Source organism: Pipistrellus hanaki (genome assembly GCF_964339955.1).
Source record: "Pipistrellus hanaki genome assembly, chromosome: 9".
Taxonomy (NCBI): domain Eukaryota; kingdom Metazoa; phylum Chordata; class Mammalia; order Chiroptera; family Vespertilionidae; genus Pipistrellus; species Pipistrellus hanaki.
This window is the reverse complement of record NC_140511.1, coordinates 31,620,461-31,639,938: the sequence shown is the minus strand read 5'-3', so window position 1 is coordinate 31,639,938 and position 19,478 is coordinate 31,620,461. Positions and strand designations below refer to the sequence as shown.

The following is a 19,478-nucleotide window of genomic DNA, read 5'->3' as shown; positions in this document are numbered from 1 at the left end:
GTCCCTGTCCCATAGGATTTTCCTAGGGTGGGCAAGGGGTAATAGATGTTCTATTGAGGAGACCGAAGGAAGCTAAGTAGACAGACCATGGGAGGAGATAGTAGAACTGAGGAATCCAGCTAGGTAGAGTTACTAGGACAACCCAGCTGGGCATGGAAAGAAGAGCATGCACAAGAGACACACTTTGAAATGCATGAATTGTTGCTTAGAAGGGAAGCTTGCAGATAACCAATCACAAGGTGACAAGGCGTATAAACCAATCCCAAGAACGTTGCTATGGCAGAATTATTTGAAAGGACCAATCAGGAGCTAGCAAGGTTGTAGCTACCCCCCTAGATTAAAAAAATTGTGCTGCTTCTCTTCTTTTTCTCCCCAGCCAGCTAGGTCCCTGGTCCCTGTGCTGGGTGATGTGCCCTGTACCTATGTTGCCATGTGGACTCTACACATAGCCTAATGGACTTTAATTAGCTTGGATGCTGAACTACACACAGCTACAATGTGGAACAGAAGCTTTGGACACTGGCCTGAACCCCAGCTGTATGTTTTCCAGAACTGGCTTCTCTCAGTAAACTTTAGTTCCAATAACCACTTTTGTCCGCCACTTCGTTCTTAGATTTTTCAAGATAACAAACTCAGATTCAAACCCCACATTTTGGTTTCACTATGACTAGTATTCTACAGGTCTGAAATACGTTTCCATAAATGGTTATTGAATTGAATTGCCCCGGTTACAATGCAAACACATCTGAGAGCAATAACAAAATATGCCTAAGTCATGACCTCCCATCAATAAAGTTTAAAAATCACTTCTTGCTGCATAATTGGTTAAGATTATTTTTCTCCTACACAACCTGTTAATGATGCTAGAAAACAGTGTGAAAGAGGGATTCAGATTTGGAGAAAGCCCAGAGGGACCATCATAGCATGAGGGCCCTTAAGTGTGGGAGGTTTCCTGAGTTAGGAAAGAGAAAAGGGGAACTGAAACAATGTAAACATCAATCTTTGGCTGAGAACCGCCCTCCCTGAGTTCAAGAAACTCACAGTTCTAAGAAGAGAAGAGAAGAGAAGAGAAGAGAAGAGAAGAGAAGAGAAGAGAAGAGAAGAGAAGAGAAATTGAATAACTGTACATCCAGGATTTCTAAATATAGAACACAAAAAGATGTTTTATGGAATATAAGGAGCAAAATACATCAAAACAAATATAAATAGATAATTTGTCTCAATCATGTACATGGCTCTTTTCCATATATGTATTATTAGAGTCTGTTGTGATTAATATAACATATTTGTGTGAAGAAATGTACAGAAATATTTATTCATGCATGTTCCTTGGCAACTAACTCTAAAGGCAGTGCTAAGAAGAGGGGAAATGGAGGTTGTCAGTGACATTTAGAAATTATTTAAAGTGGTTATTTTATACTAGTAGCCCTGTGCACAAATCTGTGTGCCAGTAGCTCTCTGTGGGGCCTGGCTGCTCCACGCCCACTGCCCAGAGGCTCTCCACAGCCCAGAGGCCCATCTGCAGCGGGTGCTCATGCTTGCCTCATCGCCACGGCAACAAAGCACACATTCCGCCAGGCTGCTCAGGCTGTCTGCTCTCAGCAGCTGCCCCCTCACTTCCCCCTCTTCCACCCTCCCCCCCCCGAGACTGGGAGACTCCGGTGGGGCTGAGAGGACTGGGTACCACCATCCTGTGGCTATGGGCACCACCATATTTGTGACAGAGTGATGGTTAATTTGCATATTTATCCTTTTATTATATAGAATTAGAATGTAACTACTATGTAGCTGTGACAAATCACTCTGCTGCATTGGGTCTGCCTTGACTTAATTCTTCATGGTTAACCAAATGTGGCTTAGAACAAACATGCAAGAAAGAGTATTTTACAAACACTAAAGTCTTTGAATTAGATTTAGGAACGATAATTCTATTGCATGAGGAGTTACCCAAATCCCAGCCATCTGAAATTTGGTTATTTGAATTTCAACACAAAGAGGAAAGCACCCACTCCTATTGCGGGTATTTTGTATTACTTCTGCAAATACTTTACTTTCAAAAATCCTCAAAAAAACTAAGATATGAACCTAAGAATAACCTGCAGTTTATCATCTTGCAGATAGCCCACAGCTTCTAAGTAATGGTGTCAGGGTTCAGTGTAGGTCAGTATTCAGTCCCCACACTTTCTTGCACGATGGTACATGCCTCATGGACCCAACTTTTTACTGTATAAAAATAAAGGGAAAGATTGCTGTTTACCATGACTTGAAAAATCGAACATTATCATGAGCATCTACTTCCCTCTACAAATCATCCCTTGCAAAACTAACAGTCCAGGCAGCATTTATAATATATTGAGCAACTACATCTCTTTCATTAGAGAAAGAAATGGATCATCTCTTTCACTTGGAAATCAGGAAGCCAAATAGTTTGGCAGAGCTCACAAAACCACAAGAAAAGATTCGCCTCTTGGGGAGCAGAGTTGTTTTTAACTTCCTTTGTTTCAAAATAAGAGCAACTACCACCCATATAGATCCCATGTCTCTCGAGGGGGAAAGGGAGGTGTACTGGGGATGTGAGAAGGTCTGGAAGGTGGGGTAGTAAATGATTCAGGAGAATAGTAAACTGACTGACATGCAGTGGCCCTAAGAAAAGAGGAAATGGTTCTATAGCTGTTAACTCTCACTTGCACAGTCAGAATAAATAGGCCACCCAACGCAGTACTAATTTCTTTTTTACTTATCTTTCTCTCCAGCTTCATCTTTTCTTACACAAATAAAGAGTTTTGAATGAAAGGAGTAGAATGTATAGGGGAAAGGATTTTAAGTCATTTGAATCTTGATTAGTTTTCTCCTAAAGTGAGGAATTGGATTGTTTGTTTTTTTAGTTGTGATATGCTAAAACCACAGTTTTAAATCTTAAATTTAGAAATTTATTTTAGGTTGGGATTTATAAAACATTTCACATTTTTAGGGATAGGCAGAAATAGGCTATTTCTTCAAACATGGAAAACACCAAGGATCTACTGGCTTTTCTGACAAGTTAAAAAAGCTAAGTAGACTAATGTTGTTATAAGAATTGTCTATTCCTTGAATAAAACCATCAGCTTCTCTGAAATGGGGTGAGGTGACCAAGGGAGATTTACTCCAAGAACCCCAGGAACTGTTTTTTTGTTTTGTTTTGTTTTAACTTTGCTAAATAATCTTATAAATAATATAAAGATATGTGTCCATCCTTCCCACCAGTAGCTATGATGCATACTGACCACCAGGGGGCAGACGCTCAACACAGAAGCTGTCATGATGTGCACTGGCCATTTAAAAATAAATGGCACCACGGGCCTGGTGCTGAAAAACCAACAGTCGGCTTCCCCCAAGTGGGACACAGGCCCCACCACCACCCTGGAGGGACACCCCACTGAGTTGCAGCCAATGTTGCCAAGACCCTACGGTGCAAAATGCAGCCCACAGCTCAGCCCGAAATGGTGGTTGTGGGCGCTGGATATTGACATCACATAGCAACACCCAGCTTCCTCTCCCTAGCAACTAGCCTCCCTAGAGTTTCTTCAGCCCAGCTTGCTTTATAGCCAGGTGCAAACATTTTACAGTTTAACCAAATGTTTGTTAAGCATTTTCTTGTGCCTCATCTCATTTTATCCTCACAGAAGTCATGGAGTAGGTAGATAGGAGACTCGATAGAATCCTATTTTCTTTTCATTAGCAAAATGTGAGTAGCAATATTAAAATATTTCTTCTAATTAGTTTCCTTTCAATGTGCACAAATCCATGCACTGAGACACTAATTATAAAGAATTGCCAAAACCGGTTTGGTTCAGTGGATAGAGCGTCGGTCTGTGGACTGAAGGGTCCCAGGTTTGATTCTGGTCAAGGGCATGTATCTTGGTTGCGGGCACATCCCCGGTGGAAGGTGTGCAGGAGACAGCTGATCAATGTTTCTCTCTCATTAATGCTTCTGACTCTATCCCTCTCTCTTCCTCTCTGTAAAAAATCAATAAAAATATTAATATATATATATATATATATATATATTTTGATTTTTACAATATATATTTATTTTTAATATATTTATTTTTACAAATAAATATATTAAAATATATTTTTTACAGAGAGGAAGAGAGAGGGATAGAGAGTCAGAAACATCGATAGGAGAGAATCATCGATCAGCTGCCTCCTGCACACCCCCTACCAGAAATGTGCCCGCAACCAAGGTACATGCCCTTGACTGGAATCGAACCTAGGACCCTTCAGTCTGCAGACTGATGCTCTATCCATTGAGCCAAACTGGTTTCGGCAACAATATATATATATATATATATATATATATATATATATATATATATATATATATATATATATATATATATATTTTTTTTTTTTTTTTTTTTTTTTTTAAAGAATAGGTCAAAGAATATTAAGTTATTAGGCTTCATAAAAAAATGTTTAATAGTCCTGGCTGGTTGGCTTGGTTGGTTGGAGTGTTTCATGGGCTCAATTACTGGTTAGGGCACATACCTGGGTTGCCTATTCAATTCTGGTCAGAGTGAGTACAGGGTGAGGAGGGAACCAATCAATGTTACATCAATGTTTCTCTCCCTTCCTCTCTCTCTAAAATTATACATATAATAGAAATACAAATTTGTGCATGGGTGGAGTCCAGATGGTCCGCCCTGATAGGGGCTGAATAGGCCAGGCCAGTGGTAGGAAGAGAATGCAGAAGGTTGGCCAGCTGGCTGCAACCCTGAAAGGGGCCAGGCTGGCTGGGGAAGAGGGCTGCAGAAGGTTGTCTGGCCCCACCCCTGATTTTTTTCTTTGGGGGGGGCTGATTGGGGATGGGGCCAGCTGCAGGGGGGCCCATGGGTGGTTGGCTGGCCTTGCCTCCAATCAGGTGGAGTGCATGAAATTTGTGCATGGCGGGGGGAGGGAGGTGTCCCTCAACCCAGCCTGCACCCTCTCTAATCTGGGACCCCTTGGGGTTTGTCCAACTGCAGGGATCTTGCCTAAACAGGTAGTGGAACTCAATCTGGGACTGCAGGTTCCTAACCACTTGCCTGCCTGATTGCCCCTAAGCACTCTGCCTGCAAGCCTGAGAGCCACCAAATTGCTCCCCTGCTGGCCTGATTGATGCCTAACTTCTCACCTGCCAGCATGATCATCCCCAACTGCCCTCTCCTGCCAACCTGATCACCTCCAACTGCCCTCCCCTGCTGGACTGATCATCTCCAATTGCCTTCCCCTACAGGCCTGAGGAGACTAGGAACTCCAGTTGGATGAGGTGGGGCTGAAGGGACTGGGTGCCTCCATCTTGTGGCTGTGGGTGCCACCATCTTGTGAGGGCAAGAGAGTCAATTAGCATATTTCCTCTTTATTAGATAGGATATATCTTTGGGTGAGGATTTTTTTTAAAATGTTTGAAAAGTAATCACCAAACACACATTCTCTAGCCCTCCCTCACTATCTACCCATTCTGACAACAAGAGTTTCTCAAAAGTGATCAGTTAGTATAATCATTCTTGTCCGCCTTTGCTCTCATTACTTACCTGCCCTTATTCCTTAACCTCTGCTTAACACACAAAAGGAGAAGACTTCAAACTGCCTTTCTCTCCAGCTTTACTGTAAGCTCTGTCAGGGCAACTTATTACTTGCTAAATGGATGACCTGACATCTCAAGCTGAAGTATCCAAAGTATTAGCAGCAGCTTTTCCTCTGGAAATCTGAGGGCCCTGCCTCACCCTCCTTGCTGCTTTTTGGCTAAGATACCTGTTTTCAGGAGCTGAAGGCTTTCTCTGCTTATGGGAAAGGAATCAGGGCAAAGCTAGCTCTTGCTGTAATTGTCAAGTTTGATTCTCACTCTTTCCTCTCCCTTCAGGGCTTTTCTTCTCTACACAGTTGTAAATAATTTATTTCTCCCAGGGAAATGCTTAAATTTAGGGAAAAGACTCAAATTTAACAGGCTCATCACTGACTGCATTTCAATCTTCCTTTTTTTTTTTTTTTTTTTTTGCCAGCTCTGTCAATCTCTTTTGAATAAATATATATTCTTCATTAAAAGGACAGAAAATGCAATAGGAAAATGACCCAGAGACATGAATTAACAGCTTAAGTGAAGTAAAAATATTTTTATTCTTTCCAATTAACTCAAATGCATATTAAAATGCGACTATTTTGCCTACAAGATGGATAAAAATTAGTTTGAGTATATGCACTTGGGTGAAAATGTGGGTAAGTAGGTACAACAATGGAAATAGCCCCTTTAAATAGCACTTTGAGCATATCAATAAAATTTTTAAGAACCTGTGCTTTAACTCTGCAACTGTATGGGTTATTGGTTCATTATAGGATTGCTCATCAGGGTAAAATGTTTATTAATAAGGGCTAATTAAGTAAATTTAGGAAAATCCATACTGTAAGATATTTTGGAGGTTTTTAAAAAATACTAACATATAACTTTAAATACAGACATGGAAAGATGGCTATAATGCATAATATAAAAACAAGTTCCCTGGTAAAAATTATCTGTAATTTCAGGTTTATATGTGCAAAGAAATAAATTATATGAGATAACTGGATATTTGGTGGGGTTTTAATTTTAATTTTAATTTTTGTGTTTTTGTTTTTGCCAAAAAGGTCTAAATATTTTGTTCTGCTTTTTTTTCTTTTTAAATAAAAATAAACAATAAAACAAAAATTCACAAGCTGCCTTCTTCCAACCCTTCCTCCCCACACTTCCCTCTCCTACCTGCAGTCTTGTCACTTGCTCCCTTTCCTTCATCCCATTCACATCCAGCTGAGAAAATGAACTGCTGGAAGCACATGGAGACATGATGAAGGGAGGTGGTGAACTGTGTCCACACTCAGGGTGAAACTGAGCAAGTCTGCATGTTCTGGGTTATGGATTGTTTCCTTTCATTAGACAAATTGAAAGAAGAAATTCCCTGGGCCAGAAGCTTCAAAGCTGAAATCCAGGGGATCATTGAAGATTATCCTGAAGATATTATCTGCACCAAAATTACCCATATGCATGCTCCCCTCATCTCGGTCCTTTCCATTGCCATAGCAAGACTCTTTCCTGCAATCAGAGAGGATGGTAAAAGCATCTCCCACTTCCTTGAACTTTTTCTCCTAAATTTGGGCACTGGCTCCACTATGCCCATCTGGGTGGTGCATCAAGGCCCTTTTCCAGTAAGTTTTCTTAATCTCATCCTCAGCGGCACTCTTGTCCACTCCCAGAATCTTGTAGTAATCTTTCCTCTTATTCTTCTTCAGTTCCAACTGTGCATCTTTTGAGTTGTGTTCTTCTGTTTTCCCCATCTTATACTTTTTCATGTTCCAGCTCTGCTTCTTCCTACTGTTCTGTGTCCGTGTAACCCTGAGTTCTTCTCAGGTAGGCTTTTGAGGATGTGTCATTGAGCTTCACTACATTTGTGCAGTCTTCCATTGCATCATCCAGTTTCCTAGGCTTGGGAGTAACCCTACCCTGATTACAACAGAGTTTAGCATTTGTTTTTATATTATTGTTGGGGTTTATCCCCAGGACTTCTGTGGGCAGTTCATATGCTAACTTATAATTTCCTTCTTTAAGGGCTTTATTCCCATCTTCTTTATTTTGTTTAAATGCTTTAGCATCTCTGCAAGCAACACAGGCCTTCTCATGTCCAGGAGTCATCCTGAGAGACTGCATGAAACACTGAACCACCTTCTCAAGACCATCTTCATAATGAAGGCAAAGGGCTGATACATACAGAGCATCAGCATTGGTGGGCTCCATTCATATGGGAGGATCTCTCTGTTGCAAGTTTTCCTTGACTATTATTACCACAACATCATCCATTTTTCTTAGGTAGGATCAAGTCATCCTCCATCATATGTCCCTGAGTTTCCCTTTCCATTTTGCTAGAAATCAGAGGGATGTAAAGAACACAGGACCAGCTGCTGAGGTATCTGAGAGAAGAGGGATAAAGGCAAATAGGTGGGTGGCAATGTAAAGGTTAGTGAAGAGAGTGAGGATAAACTTAGGGTTTCTCTCTCAGAGGCCATAGTCTAGAATGTGTGGTATTTTTCCTGCTTTTCTGCAGAATCTCTGTTGTTGTTTTTTTCTCTCTCTACCAAAGAGAATTCAAACCTGCTTCCTTGAGGTGTCTGCTGCTGCCAGTACAGGGGAGTGGGCATGTCAGAATGAGATGGGGCTCAAATTCCTTTAAGGCCAGGGGAGCCCTCCCAGGACCCTTAATGAGCAGGCAGAGGGAAAAGTGGGAAAGGAGCCCCCCTCCCCCAGAAGCCCAGTTGGCAATGTCCCTGCCACTGAGGGAGCGGCAGCAGCTGGTTTGCTGTGTATTGAGTTGGTGCAGGCGGGCCTAGTGGGTGGTGTTGACTATGGGCCTTGGGAAGGGGCAGGGATGGTAGGAGCGGAGCTGTCCAGTCCCAGAAGGAAACTGCTCCTCGGGGAGGAAGCATGGGCACTGCGGGGTCTGCTCCTCCTCTGAGGACTCCTGAGAGATGCACTCTTCTTCCTCCTTCTCCGTTTTTTGGGGGGGTCTGTCCCTTGGTTTCCTCCTTGGCATCGTGATGGTTTTTCAGGGCTTGGCAGTGCCCTTGTTTTTGCTCCCTTTTGTTCTGTCCTGTCTCTTGGGTGTTGGCACTTCACTGGGTTCCTTTGGAGGCTGCTTGCCAGGCTCGCCCCACCCTTGCTTCTCAGTGCTTCCTTTTCCTGCTTGGAAGCCAAGGGCTGGCTGGACTTCTAGTTCGACTCGCTCATTTTCCCTTCTCTGGGGAGCAGGTCGGGGAGCGATGGCTGGGCTGTGCGAGCACAGCCAGGGGCCTGCAGTGTGTGCTCTGAATGTTGGGAGCTAGGGGGCTGGGCTCTGAGGGTGTGGCTCCACAGTCTCAGGTAGCAAATGTGGATGCCTTCTCGCAGCCAAGCCAGCACCAGAAACAGTCTGGGCTCCAGGTCCCAGTTAGAGGACTAATCGTTGTCTTTTTTATTCTGGCTCAAGCATGATTTATGTGAAAATTCTTTGGAAATTATGAAGTGCTATATAGAAATGTTGAAATTATTGTTTCCATCTTTAGGCCAACTGTTAGTAATTCTTTACACAATGTACTAATCATCAAAACTAAAGCATTATTTGGAGATAAAAGGGAGGCATCTCTAATACTTTCAACAATAAAGATACATTAAAAAAAAGGTTTGAAGGAGGAAAAAATAACGGGAGAATGGAGCAGTGCACTCCCTTGGTTGCTACAAAAATTTAATTAAAGATTAATGTTTCAATTTGGTCGAAGCATGAATTAGGTAGTGTTTCTTCAATCATCACAAAAAATATATATCGCAGCTAAAAGCTTCCAAGAGTTTAGGTGAAGGAGACCAACATGCATAGGCTCAAATCTTGGTGTTACTACTATTCAGTTACATGACTTTGGACAATGCACTTCATCTCTCCGAGAGTCAGTCTTCTTCTATGTAAGATAGGGAAAACGAATAGAAATTCCCACATAGGGTTGTTGGGAGGATTAACTGAGATGCTCATGTAAAGTACAATGTGAGAATACAATGAATATATCCTTAGTGTTCCCATTTCTAAAAAAAATAAAGTTAAACATCTCATTCACATTTTGGTTTCCTCTACACTTTTGCATCTAAACCAGAGGTATACTTTTACTTATATTTTAATGGAGAGGCATACAGTAAGCCCTGGCTACAATTTCCAAGAAGTATCCACTTCCTACCAGGGGTCCTCAAACTTTTTAAAGTGGGGGCCAGATCACGGTCCCTCAGAGAGCTGGAGGGCCGGACTATATAAACTACTAATCCCTACTGTAACACCTCGGCTGCGCTCACTGCCCAAAAAACCTGGCGGGCCGGATCAGACTCCTCTGGGGGTTGCATGTGGCCCGCGGGCCGTAGTTTGAAGACCCCTGTGACCTAGACCAGCTATCTGGAATGAAGACACTGACTGCCAACCACCAGATTCAAAAGTCAGGCTGTTCACCTCCACCCTCCCCCTCCCCACCCCCTTCTATCCCCATTCACACACTCTCTCACACAGGCTCCCTTGTTTGAAAGATTTTGGTTGATTTCTATAACAAATGATTTGGGCTACTTCCTCTCCCCTCCTCCCCCTTCCCACGCTCTACTGTAAATTCCTGCTCTTCTGTTTTAAATTCACCAATAGTGAGATGGAAAACCCCCAGTCTTCACCCTCAAACCCCAGGCCTTCCCACTTTTTTCTTTATCTCTCTTTCTGTGTGGCCCCAGGTGTGCTATGTAACCCAGGTCCTGTAAGTAATAAACCTGAATTTTTTCAAAGTTTCCCACTTGTTATAGCTGAAGGGCATCTTGCAATCATAAGAACCACAAGAGCAGATCCAAACACAACATTGGTTATTGGTAGATGAAACCAGCTCAAAACAAGAGGGTTTCACAATATTATCTTTATCATAGATTCCTTTTCCAGACATTTAAGGCCTTTCAATTCAGTTAGGCCTCCCTAGATGTGCAAAACTGGAGATAAAGTTGGGCTTATTTCAGATGAATCAGAAGTACTTGATTCTTTACCCCCAAAAAACCATTTAATTAATTTCTATTCATTATCACAAATTTATTACTGTACTCAAATGTAGACAGTCTAGGATCTTTGGGAAATTATTTTGATGAGTATATATATATATAATTTACTATAAAGCATTTTTGCAAGAAAATGCTTATTAACAGTTCAAAAATCTTTGTATGGGTTAAATAATGCCATGGTAATATTATTTAAATTATATTTTTCTCTCTTAGCTCATATATATAGTGAATCATTCAATAACTAGCTTGCATGTTAATAAGAAAAGCCAAACAATCCCTTAGAAATATTGAAAGACTAGGAACAGCCCATTAACATTAAAATAAATGTGATTAGTGATACTTGAAAAATGCTTACAGTTTGAATAAAAAACACAAAAATTAAAACGAGATCTTGTTACATTTATCGTATTGCCCCACATATAAAAGATCCATAGAATCCAATATTGGCTGTAGATGTGGCACTGTCCAATAGAATTTCCTGTGATGATGGAAATGTTTTATATCTGTGGTGTCCTACATGGTAGCCACTAACCACAAGTGGTTACTGATCACTTAAAATATGACCAGTGTGACTGAGAATTAAAATTTTAATTCAGTTTAATTTAAATTTAAGCAACTACATGTGACTAGTAGTTCACATGTTAGACAACATAGGTTGAAAACACAGGCAGTATATTAAACCTTTATAGGTAATATAAATTCATATACTTTTTATTTTTTTGGTGAATGATTTGGGAAAATAAAAATTTAAACAACAAATACATTTTGACTAAACAATGTTGAGAGTAATAAATATAAGTACTAGAATGCATACCTGAAAGTGTGCAAAATAGTCAAATAATATTTATTGCATAAATTTTTAAGAGTTAATTGCTGTAGGCAGTTAGATAGACACGAGCAGAGCAAGGATGATGGGCCAGGTACAGAAGGTCACCAGCTTGGAAAGCCCCAGGTGCCTAGCAATGGACAATCAATTATAGGTTGGGACCTTGCCTCCGGCATGACTTTTCCTCCCCTAGCATATCTGGTCTTGAGGTTTGAACTCCCTGACTTTTCCTGCTAAGGATAACATGTAGTCCTCAGTTGTATTTCAGCTCCAGGCCCAGATAAGCAACAAAATCAATCACTACTGACATCAGGACCAGTTACACGGAATAATGACCTCCTGCCATGGTGCTGGCCAATCAATCAGTGGAGACCACACCCTGAATGGACACACCTGGAAAACTACTTAATATTCTATTAAGATCTTCCCTGAAAGCTCTGCTCTGGATCCTCCATTCTTATACCCTTAGAATGGAGGATCCAGAGCACTCTCCCTCTCAGGAGCAGGCCTTTCCCTTTCCCCTTCTCTCTCCCCTATCTCCAAGTACCTTACCATCAGCTTCCTCACTCCCAAGCTTCAAGGACCCTTCCTTTACCTCCATAACTTGGTGTTAAGCCCATTTCTTCTAGGAATTACTTTTTCTACCTCTATAACTTAATAAATAAATATTCTCTTACAGTTTGGAATTTAACTACTGAGGTTGCTGAACTCAGGTCTGGTCTGACCCAAACGGTCAGACACCTGGTGCTGTTCCCACTGCCTACAACATTAATTAATAGAGATGCAGTAAAATATTCATTGGTAACAAACAAGTTAAATAAATTGTGATATATTCATACAAAGCAATTGTGTATTTATAGAAGTATATGCTAGATTTGGAAATATTACCTTTTTATTATATAGGATATGCTAACCAGTCACAAATCTTCATTTCTTTCTTTTTTTTTTTTTTTAAATATATTTTATTGATTTTTTACAGAGAGGAAGGGAGAGAGATAGAGAGCTAGAAACGTCAAGGAGAGAGAAACATCGACCAGCTGCCTCTTGCACACCCCGCAACGGGGATGTGCCTACAACCAACGTACATGCCCTTGGCCAGAATCAACCTGGGACCTTTCAGTCCACAGACCGATGCTCTATCGCTGAGCCAAACCGGTTTTGGCACAAACCTTCATTTCTTTATTCAAGCAATTTTTCTTAATAGTATCCTTAATTAGACCTCATTGTACTTATCTATCACTAAACTCAAGGCCTGCCTTAATGTCACTTCTTTGAATCTCTCCCTGATGCCCCTAGGCAGAACTAATCTCACCCATGCTCTCTGTTTTCCGAAACTCTCTATAATTACCTCTATGCTAAATTAGAGATAATGTTTGCACATTTAATTAGAGATAATTATTTGCATTACTCATTACCATTTTTCCCTTTCAATGATGAGTTCCTCAGACTGGTATTATGTCTAATTCATCTCTGTATGAGACTATGCATGATATAACCTGGAAAACAGTAAGCCATTGATATAAGGTGCTATTATTTTGTTTATATTCATAGTGTTTCCTCAAACGTATATTATAGATTTGATATTTAATTGTTGTTGCTTGAATTAGCAAATTCTTCATAGCACACTTTTTTTTTTTTTTAATATATTTTATTGATTTTGTACAGAGAGGAAGGGAGAGAGATACAGAGTTAGAAACATCGATGAGAGAGAGAGTCATCGATCAGCTGCCTCTTGCACACCCCCTACTGGGGATATGCCCGCAACCAAGGTACATGCCCTTGACCGGAATCGAACCCGGGACTCTTCAGTCCCCAAGCCGACGCTCTATCCATTGAGCCAAACCGGTCCCGGCCATAGCACACTTTTTGAAGACCACACCCTGGTTGAAAAAAGTACTACCATATTACTCACCTTTATTTTTATGAATCCTAAAAGTTTTTATCTTCCCTAATTTTAGATATTGGTCATTGTCTTTATATCTTCATTTATTTTTTATTTGCTACAGAGAAATTTATTAAATACTCATTATGAACCCAATAGTTTAATAAGTCTTGGGGATAGATACAGAAGTAAATGAGATAAAAATTATTCCTATTCTTATGAAGCTTTAGTATCCAGCAGAAAAGATAAATATTATATAAAATATTATATAATTAAAAATTTGATATCTGCTATGCAGCAAAATTACAGGGTATTATGAATGCTTATAAGAAGGGACTCTAATTTCATCAGATAAGTTAAGAAATATTTCCTTGAGGAAGTAATATTTAGGCAGATATCCAAAGAGTGGGTAGGAATTAAGTAGAAAAATGTGGTTAGGGATAGTGGGGAAATGGGAAGATGAGAAGATAGGGAAGAATTTCAGACAAAGCGAACTAAATTCGGAAAAGTAGATCCTGAATAAGTAGAGAGTATGTCTTATAGAACCAAATTATAATAAAACTAGAGGCCCCATGCACGAAAATTCATGCAAGATTAGGCCTTCCTTTCCCTGGCAGCTGGCACCAGCTTCCCTCCAGCACCCGGGACCTGAGCTTCCCTCCTCTGGCCATCAACAGGCACCCAGAATCCCAGGCAGCTTTGCTGGGCCCCCGGCTTTATCAGAAAAGACATCTGGAATGACATCCAGTCTATCTAGTCTAATTAGCATATTACCTTTTTATTAGTATAGATGAAGATAACTACAGTTCTCATTAGCAGCTAAATTCTTTTTATTTTTTTTAATTGATTTTTTACAGGGATAGAGAGTTAGAAACATCGATGAGAGAGAATCATTGATCAGCTGCCTCTTACACACTCCCAACTGGGGATGTGCCTGCAACCAAGGTACATGCCCTTGACCAGAATCAAACCCGGGATCTTTCAGTCCACAGGCCAACACTCTATCCATTGAGCCAAACCGGTTTCGGTGGCAGCTAAATTCTAAGATTTGCTCAATATTCCTTGGAATATTCCTTTGTTTGATATTCCAATTTACTTTTCAAAATTTGTCTTTTAATATTTCCCTCCAAATATATGCCTCAGCCCCATAAGCCATGCCTTTATTCATAATTTTCTCTCTGGTTGGAATGTACCATCTCCTTCATATTCAAATCTTAAACATCTTTCAAGAGGAAATTCAAATCCTGAGGGTTTTCCTTATTCAATTCCATGGCAGCAATGTCTTCTTCTTTATCATTTCTACTAGAGGCCCAGTGCATGAAATTTGTGCACAGAGTGAGGGGTATGGGGTGGTGGTGTCCCTCAGCCCATCCTACACCCTCTCCAATCTGGTATCCCTCTCACAATCCAGGACTGCTGGCTCCCAACTGCTCACCTGCCTGCCTTCCTGATTGCCCTTAACCACTTCTGACTGCCAGCCTGATCACCACCTAACCACTTCCCTGTCAACCTGATCAATGCCTAACTGTTCCCCTGCCAGCCTATTTGCCCCCAACTTCCCTCCTCTGCTGACCTGGTCACCCCTAACTGCCCTCCCCTGCTGGCCATCTTGTGGTGGCCATCTTGTGTCCACATGGGGGCAGCTATTGTGTGTTGGAGTGATGGTCAATCTGCATATTACTCTTTTATTAGATAGAATAGAGGCCTGGTGCACAGGTGGGGGCCAGGTGGTTTGCCCTGAAGGGTGTCTCAGATCAGGGTGGGGGTTTACTTGGGGCATGGGGAAGCCTGAGGTAGGAGGCCCTGGTATCTGGAATTTATTTACCTTCTACAATTGAAATTTTGTAGCCTGGAGTGTAGCCAAGCCTCCTGCTTGCTCAGTGGCTGCTGCCATTTCTATTTGGATTTGTTTACCTTCTATAATTGAACCTTTGTAGCCTTGAGTGGACGCCTAGGCCAGCTAGGGCAAGCAGAAAGCTTGGCTTCTTCCGTTGCCTGGGAAATCCAAGCTTCCCTCCTGCTCTCTGTGGCCATAGTCATCTTGGTGGGGTTTATTTTCATACTTGCTCTGATTGCTGGTGGGTGTGACTGGTGGACATATCTTGTGGGAGTAGTGGAGTGATGATTAATTTGCATATTACTCTTTTATTAGGTAGGATGGCACTTTATCTGTTTTTTCTCTCACAAAATATATATTTCACACAGTTTATATTTGATATATTTCTATCGCTCCTTCCCTAAAGGAGGTCTAGCATAATGTTTTGTACAAGGTACATTTTTCTTGGGAAAACAAAAGATGTTTAGTTAGCAATGTATGACATTAATTAAACAATAAGATTGGGACATGAAAGGTCCACTGAGTTCAAAAGCAAAAGTATTTATTAAAACTTTTCCCATTCAGGAGTTGGAGTATATTTATCATGTTTGGTTACAGCCTCCTTAAACAAGGAATCATGAGGAAATCGATACATTTTATAAATCCATTCTTAGAGATGAAGAGAACAGGCCCTTCAGTATAGTAGTTCAGTGTTTTGCTACCATTATATATACACACATCATGACAAAGACATTTATTTCCATTAGTTTTTAAACTCAATCCTAACATTAATTTTTAATTAATTTCCTACCCCTTATGGTATCTTCAGAAGTCTGTTTTGTTAAAGCTGTAACTATGCTCTTTTCTTATACAAGAGCCATGTAATTCTAAGGAATAAGTGAAGTATTATCTTTTTAGCTCTAAGGCCCAGGGAGGCATGTGCAACCACTGCATAATAGATAAATTATGGGACCCACCTATTTCTCCGGAGTCTACTTAAAAAGAAGCATTAAAAGAGCTGATTCAAGCTGATTTCTCAACAGAAACACTTCAGGCCAGAAGGGATTGGTATAAAATATTCAAAGTGATGAAGAACAAAGACCTGCAACCAAGACCAAGGCTATCATTTAAAATTGAAGTCAATATAAAGAGCTTCCCAGACAAAAAAAGGTTAATGAATTTCATTACCACCAGAGCAGTATTACAAGAAATGTTAAAGGCCTGCTTTAAGAAGAAGAAATAAATAGAAATATATATATATGGCAATAAATAAGTACCTATCAATAATAACTTTAAATGCTCTAACCAAAAGACATAGAGTAGCTGAATGAATAAGAAAACAGACACTCTCCCTCCTGGAGTCAGGCCCTCACCTTTCTCTGAATCCCCCAGGCAGGTCAATCACCTTTACCTTCCTCACGCCCAAGCTCCAAGGGCCCTTCCTAAAACAAAACAAAAACCAACACAACAAACACCCCATGATCTGTATATAGTATATGCTGTTTATAAGAGACCCACTTCAGAACCAAAGATATACACAGACTGAAAGTAAAAAAAAAAAAAATGAGAAAATTTTTTTTATGCAAATGGAAATGAAAAAATAAAAAGCTGGGTTTAACAATACTTATATTGACAAAATGGATTCAAAACAAGGGCCATAAAAGAGACAAAGAGAGTCACTACATAATATTAAAGTGATAAATCCAACAAGAGGATCTAACCCTTGTAAACATATATACACCCAACACAGGAGCACCTAAATATATAAATAAAATTTTGGTGAACCTTAAGGGAGAGATCAGCAGCAACACAGTCATAATAGGGGATTTTAACACTCCCAATGTCATCAATCGATAGATCTTCCAGACAAAAAGAAATCAACAATGAAACAGCAACCTTAAATGACACTGTATAGGGTGGAGTTAATTGACATTAACAGAACATTTCATTCTGAAGCAACAGAAGATAAATTATTCTCAAGTGCACATGGAACACTCAAAAATAGACCACAGCTTAGGACACAAAATAAGTCTTAACAAATTCAAGAAGATTGACATCTTCTCTGTCCACAATGGTATGAAACTATAAATCAACTACAATAAAAAAAAACCCTGAAAACATTCAAACATATGGAGGATAAGTTAGCATATTAAATAACCAGAGGCCTGGTGCACTAAATTTGTGCACGGGGGGTTGGGGGGGGGGGAGGGCAGTCCCCTCAGCCCAGCCTGCCCCCTCTCCAATCTGGGACCCGCGGACATCCCTCTCACAATCCTGGACTGCAGGCTCCTAATCACTCACCTGCCTGCCTGCCTGGTTGCTCCTAATTGGCCCCTGCCAGCCTCATCGGACCTCACTGCCTCTGGTGTGCTGGCCTGATCACCCCTAACTGCCCCCCCCTGCTGTCCTGGTCACCCCTAATTGCCTCTTGCTGCTGGCCAGGTTGCCCCCAACTGCCTCCTCCCTGCTTGCCTGGTCACTCCTAACTGCCCCCACACACACCCCCACTGGCCTGGTCTCCCCCAACAGTCCCCCTTGCCAGCCTGGTCGCCCCTCATGGCACCCCGCTGGCCTGGTTGCCCCACGCAGCCTGCTCTTCAGTCTTTTGGTCATCCCTCACTAACCCCCCTGCCAGCCTGGTCAGAGGCAGCCCATCTTATGAGTGCATGAGGATTAATTTGCATATTACCTCTTTATTATATAGGATGATGGGTGAACAATGAGATCAAGAAAGAAATAAAAAATTACCTGAAGCTCCTTGGCCTGCACAGCTGCTTCACCACTCTGCTGCTTTCCTGCATGAGTGCTGCCCGGCTGCCCGGCCTGGGAAACATGGTCCACACAAAGCTGTGTGACATCCTGGGCATGCCATCTGGCACCAGCGAGAATGAGCTGAAGAAGGCATACAGAAAATTAGCCAAGGAATATCACCCTGATAAGAATCCAAATGCTGGTGATAAATTCAAAGAAATAAGTTTTGTGTATGAAGTACTATCAAATCCTGGGAAACGAGAGTTATATGACTGATATGGAGAACAAGGCAAGGCAGAGGCAGGGAAGGCAGAGGCAGAGGCAGTGGCATGAATAATATCTTTTCTCACATTTTTGGTGGGGTGCTGTTTAGCTTCATGGGCAATCCGAGTAGAAGTCAAAATGGCAGAATAAGGGAAGATAGGATGTATCCACTCAAAGCGTCTTTAGAAGATCTGTATAATGGCAACACCATCAAACTACAGCTTAGCAAGAATGTGCTGTGCAGTGCATACAGTGGCCAAGATGGAAAGTCAGAGGCTGTTCAGAAGTGCAGTGCCTGTCAGGATGGCAGTGACTGCATTATGATCCAACAGCTGGCCCCAGAGATGGTGCAACAGGATGTAGTCTGTGTGCTCAGACTGCAATGGAGAAAGAACAGTCATTAAGGAAAAGAAGCACTGTAAAAAGTGTGAAGGGAAGAAGGTGATTAAAGAAGTCAAGATTCTCGAAGTCCACATGGACAAAGGCATGAATCATGGCTAGAGGATCACATTCTCTAGAGAAGCAGACCAGGCCCCCGGAGTGGAGCCGGGAGACATCATTCTTTTGCTACAAGAGAAAGAACAGGAGGAGTTCCAGCAGGATGGCATTGATCTGCACATGATGTACAAAATAGGCCTTGTGGCGGCCTCTGCAGCTTCCTGTTCACATTCACGTACCTTGATGCCTGCCAGATCGTGGCGAAGTATCTGCCCGAAAAAGTCATCGAGCTGGGGTGCATCCGAGTGATTAGAGGTGAAGGGATGCCACAGTATCCTAACCCCTTCAAAAAGGGTGACTGTGCATAAAGTTTGACGTGTAGTTTCCTGAGAACAACTGGGTCAGCCCCGACAAGCTTTCTGAACTAGAAGACCCTTCTGCCATCCAGACTGGAAGTCCCGAACATCATCAGAGACACAGAAGTGGTGGAGCTTCAAGAACTCAATAGCACTCAGGGCTCAAGAGGTGGGCAGAGGCACAAAGCCTACAACAGCTCTGATAAGGAGAGCAGCAGCTACCACAGCCCAGGCCTGCAGAATGCTCACCAGAGCCTGGCGCAGTCAGATTTCCTCTGCATGCCTGGCTGGTCTTCAGCAGCCTGGCCAGAGGGTATATTGATCCGAATGAACTGATGGATATTTCCTGGTCTATGTGTAACTTTAAAGTCAATATAGTATCTACAGAGTGTATAATTTACTTAACCACAGAGTTCTGAATCTTCTTCTGATTGGTCTGTACAGAGGAGAACACTCGAGGAGGCATGACTGACACGTGAGTTTCCAGGCCCACTCTGTTTTGTGCTGAGTTTCTATCAGTTCCCTATAGAGTTTTTGTTCCATGCTTGAAACTCAAAGCCCAG

At 41.5% G+C, this 19,478-nt stretch overlaps 1 protein-coding gene and 2 pseudogenes across 3 annotated transcripts in view; all 3 read right to left on the bottom strand.

Annotated features, from left to right (window-relative positions):
- Positions 1-19,191, bottom strand: part of RAB38 (RAB38, member RAS oncogene family) — a 452,769-nt gene extending 433,578 nt beyond the window's left edge. The window contains exons 1-2 of the mRNA XM_084895228.1: positions 19,165-19,191; positions 17,855-17,998 (exon numbers count right to left, since the gene is read on the bottom strand). The gene's annotated coding sequence lies outside the window, so the exon portion shown is untranslated. The remainder of the gene's footprint in view (positions 1-17,854; positions 17,999-19,164) is intronic.
- On the bottom strand, positions 6,925-7,783 carry LOC311627640 (dnaJ homolog subfamily C member 7-like; annotated as a pseudogene). The gene has a single exon. The product of its transcript is annotated as a dnaJ homolog subfamily C member 7-like (transcript).
- Positions 8,370-8,770, bottom strand: LOC311627639 (high mobility group protein HMG-I/HMG-Y-like; annotated as a pseudogene). The gene has a single exon. The product of its transcript is annotated as a high mobility group protein HMG-I/HMG-Y-like (transcript).
- Positions 19,192-19,478: the final 287 nt, after the last annotated feature.